This window comes from Notothenia coriiceps, unplaced genomic scaffold (assembly GCF_000735185.1).
Source record: "Notothenia coriiceps isolate Sejong01 unplaced genomic scaffold, NC01 NC01_scaffold00032679, whole genome shotgun sequence".
Taxonomy (NCBI): domain Eukaryota; kingdom Metazoa; phylum Chordata; class Actinopteri; order Perciformes; family Nototheniidae; genus Notothenia; species Notothenia coriiceps.
In genome coordinates this window covers 607,062-612,287 of record NW_011365380.1, presented here as the reverse complement: position 1 = coordinate 612,287, position 5,226 = coordinate 607,062, and positions in this window count along the sequence as shown.

Genomic DNA, 5,226 nt, shown 5'->3' with positions numbered 1-5,226 from the left:
AGTGTTGGAGGACCATGTTAGGGCTTATTAAGAGGATCATGTTCCCTTGTGAAGACCCAGGGGGCTGGCTACTTCCTGTGGCCATGCGGCAAGCACCAAACCCTGTAAAGACAAAACCAAACAGATGGACTGTCAAGTTATTTGAGTATTTCCTGTCAAACTGAAGTTCTTTTGCTCCACAAAAGCTGTCATCTAACCGTTTGGCAATTTTTGTTGTCCATTGGGAAGGTACAGATTCACCTCCTTCTATCAAGAGAACTGTCTCTCCGTTTTTTTAATCTTGCTCATTTTAGTTTGGTTCTCTCATTCCTAGGCTAGTATGTTTCCGGGATAAATCACTTGCATTCAACTCCCTATGTCTTCTCCTTTGTCCCCTGTACATCTCAGTTATATTTTCCTATACAGCTCACACCTCATTTCTTTTGAACCCAATCCAAGTCCGTCTCGAACACCAGCTCATGTTCTGCAGCACTCTCTCACAGCTCTGGCAAGACGTAGCGTTGAGTCTTTTGGCTCTCCAAGACGAGACAGTTGTGGGACAGAGGTGTCAGATCTCTGACTATGAACATCTGGAGAATGTTAATGCAATCAACGCAAATCAGATTCCTCTAACAGTCACTGGCAGGAGTTCAGGGCTCGAGATGGAAAGACAGTCTCGGGAGAAATGGAGCAAAAGGGAAAGGGAGGGAGCGCCAGCGAGGCAGCGACAGAGGAAAAGGTTGCTGGTTTGTGTCCTTGAGATCCAAACAGATGTGCTGTTAAAGAGGTGGCACATTCTTTCCCTTTTTTTTGCACCGATGGCTTTGGTGTTTCATCAAACTGTTTTACCCATGAGGCTGAGAGATTAGAGAGGAAACACTTATGGTGAGAAAATGGGGCCCACTTCATGGCCGCAAATGAAATCTCAACCCGTGAGTTGTGCGATCATGTAGCACTGCAGGAGAGAGGGGTTCAGGGTCACTGTGTTTGTGTGGGAGAGTGTGATTAGTGAACGGCTGAACGTGAGAGTGGGCCATTTGTAATGGTAACCCTTGACCTCTCAGTTCGGTGCTGTCGTAACCACGTTTCCTCTCCCCTGGGGAAGTGTATGTGTGTGTGCATGTGTGTGAGTGTACATGTGCTGTCACAGGGGGAATCGGACGCATTTCCTGGTGCAGGTCCTCCCTGAGTCCCAGTGTAGTGACAGACTGGGAAAATAATGATAATGCAGGGGCAATGAGGTCATTCCTCCTCAGCCTCTGACTGACCCAGTTTTCTTTAACGGCCAAAGCTGGTCCAACCCCCCCCTTACATGGACAGAGCGTGGCCCCCAGGCCAGCATGTGAGCCACACACTCCTCTCTCCCCACTCGTGCCCACTGGGTTTATAGTTGTGAAACTGTCATTAAACACTCTATGTCCACGAGTAACCACTGATGACATTCACACATGCTGCTGCAGAATGCTGTGCTTTCAGGCTCGACATACAAATGTCAACCAGACAAATACACTTTGTTCCGTGTATTGTTTTATATACACACACAAATATAATGTGTGACATATATACCTCAGTATATATAGAATGTTTATTATGTTGTGTGTCTTCCCTCTTAGAAGGAAGGAAGGCAGACAAGAAGAATCAAGCAGAGGGAAGGATGTGTAGGGCCGGATGAGGTAAAGAAAGATACTGGAGGGAAGCTTGTAAAATGTATTTATACTCTCCTATTGAGCCAGCAAAAGGACAGACAAGGAGGCAGACTAATAAGCGCACAGACAATAACAAGGCAGAGGAATGAAGCCAGGTAGCTGGAGCAGACGGTATGCAATCAAAAATGAAGATGGGAAATCCAAGGGTGACATTTTTAGATAAGGGAGAGCTTTTGTGATCCGAACCAATGCCAGACACCGTGTAACAGATGCTAACAGCAAAACGCAGGTAAAGGCTGTCTGATGCAGTCTGGAGAGAGGGGGGTGGGGGGAAAGTCAACACACAGCGCTGATGTTTTCCAAAAGAATAATGAGGCTTGGGACTTGATAGGACAACAACTACGTTGGTCGATTTTATTGGTGCTGTTAAACTACTTTACTTCGATCAAATCTTTGCTTGAAGACAGGCCTTCAATATACTGTAACTACTGTCAATCTTGCTTTACGGAGCAAATACTGGAGAAAAAAACTATGCTAGGGTGAATAATGTAAATATGTTTTCTTACAAAGGCAGAAGGCTACTAGTAAATCCATGCTTTTACTTGAAGTACCTGAAAGGCACAAGAAATGAAACAATACATGTACACACTATGTGCGATAAAAGCTATCATCCATCCGTTTGGCCATTGTTGTAGTCCATTGGGAAGGTAGATGCTAGCCAGCTAGGCTAACAAGCATTTTTGGTTAATACAATTCTAACCGAGGACCAAGCATATATTTCCTTGTAGCAAGAAAAATAAATGTTAATTTCAGTTCAAAGAGGTTCTGAAAGAGGTCCCTCAATACCAGTTCACCCAACTTTATTGCTGAGTATACTCAACCAGGTCTAAGGTTTTCATCTTCAGAGCTTATTAATGTTTTTCCCCAGAGCTTAATTTTTTTTTTTAATGCTGGAAAAGGCCGATTAAGTATGGCTGAGGGCCAAATGGTAGAGGAAAAGATGCTGTTTCAAAAATGATCTCTATTTGTGTGGACACGGCTTGAGTGGAGCCCAGAGGGTGGGGAGGGTCAAAATATCACCTTTCCGCCCCCGGGCTCTCCCACAGCTGCCACCTCCATCCCAAACAATTACTCTTAAAAAGCTGAGCTACATATTGCACACTCTTTCTATTTCTTTTTCCACACAGAAATCAAAGACACACCTACACCCAACGCAAACACATGGGGAGGTCAAAACATGTTGGCATTTCTTAGAAATCCTAAATGTTCGTCTTTTTTAAACTTTCACAACTTTCTTTCTCTGTAGTTTGGGAACGTTTTGTGAGCTCGCAGAATTTGACCAAGGAATAATTTTGTAGTACTTGAGTTGGGTCAGATTAATGCAGGCATGCTGTGTGGCTCTCTGCGTTGGCACAAAGCATTTAACCTACTTCCATGAAGACCTGGTGAGCGGTAAGCCAGGGGCAGAGAAACATCGAGCATCTGATTTGATGGCCTTGTTTGATGAAATTCAGCACTCCCGTCTGTACAATAACCTAATGTCAACAGTACACTGTTTTCATAGATAGAGATGAGAGATGGGGTAAGACTTGACTGATGGGCAGAGGCCAATCGTAATGACCCGTAAACTTAGCACAGGGTGTGGTATTCAGCTTAGAAGTTCACCAGCACTCCTGAGGGTCAGGTGGCGGGCCGGGCGGTAAAACAACGATGCTAAATGAAATAAAGAGCTCAAGGCAGCCCCTAACAAAGTGATATTATTGAGTTATCCTATAACTGGCTCAGCCAAAGCTGCCTGCCGCACTTTGCTTAATGCACAGCAGCTGGTGGCAGCTGGGAGCCTGGGGCGGCCATGATGGATGTGATGTCACATGGCGACTCCTGCCCACCCTGACCTCCCAGGATTCCTCATCTGTTGCCGGCGTCAGGAGAGTGGTGAGTGCGGCAGTATGATTGGTGAGTGCTTGTGGTGTACATATCGTCCACTACAAAACCGGCTTCTTCTACCTAGAAAAGAAACACCTTAGCCGCCATATGAAAACTCATATCACTTTGCTTCAGTTTATTATAACACAACCTTAACCAAATGTTTCAGGCACGGAAAATGTACACATCACATTCACGTTGTAAAATACTTTTGGGGTGCCAGAGGGGGTTTAGTGAAGACGGACAATTTGCCTCAAGTGATGTCAGTTGGCACAGGTGTGGAAATAGAAAGATTTGGCCTTACCAGAACTCTGTAGCCAGGACCTCTTCGCCTTTTGAAGCTGGAGAATAGATGCTACATTGCTGCTACTAGCAAAACGCAACCGCATCTCTGAATGAACCATTGGTGGTCAATGCCCAGTTTTGGGTAACGTATGGCACTGGTTTGAACAGGAAAGAAGAACGATACAAAAACTGCCAAAGCATCTATCCATGAATATGATAGAAGCACTCTTTCAACAAAGTGTTTTAGTTTCCCCACTCTAAGATACCTTATTGATTGCCTTCGCTCCCAAGCTGTGTCTTGTCTTTGTATGTATTTAAGTTCTGGTTTTCCTGTTATTAGTCAGATCCTTGTTTTTTCCGTTTGTTTAGCCTCTGCAAAGGTGTTTTTCTGTTCAAAATGTGTACGTCTCACATTTGAGTCCACCCTGCTCTGCTCTCAATCTTGACAGACTGGCTGTTATTATGCAACAGAAAACAGAAAGATAAAAAGCAAGATGCTGACACAATCATTATGTCCGACCACAAGTTCTGAAAATAGAAATCTAATATTATAGCATCTGTGAGTTTTCCATCTGTGTTTGCAGGGGGTTGATGGGTCTGCTTCTCGCCGTCTGCAGCGACCAGACGTGAGGTTCCTCAGGTTCAAACTCATCCATTCATGTGCCAAGTGAATTCCATCACTGTCGTCATGGTATCGTCATGGCAACCACTTCAATTCCTGTCATTGAAGCCGCTGCTCAGTCAACAGGGAGAGTGAGATGGGGAATGAGCAATATAAGGGCAGCAGGAGGTCGAGGGGGAGAAGATGAGGAGTCAGAAATGACGTGGGAGCTTTACTGTGAATGACAAGACGAGAGTAAATATTTGATGTGATTTGACCATTAAAACGTTTTTAATAATGTAGAGAAGGGGCGAGCACTGGCTGAAATGGGTGTTTGCTGGAGACCGAGGGATTTACACAGATCCAGTTCTGTTAACAGGCAGACCCACTGACTGCCCCCCCCCTCTCTCTCTCCTGCAGGGATACTGGGAAAGGGATGCACAGCAGGTACATGGTTTATTAATGGATATGACTCTATTTTTGGACTCCATGTGAGGAATGTTGGCCTGAAAGGGCTAAATATGTACAAATCTCACTTGATCTTTACATAGTTGAGGACATATAGGCCCTCTTCTCTGTTTACATCTGTGTCATGACATAGAAGTACTGTAAGTAGAGGAGATACACATTTCATTGTCTGATAACACCGTGTTGAGCTTCATCTCTCTTGCTCTCTCTCTGCCCCACATGACTCACACACTCACACACCCACACACCCACACACACACAGACACACACACACACACACACACACACACACACACACACACACACACATACATACATACA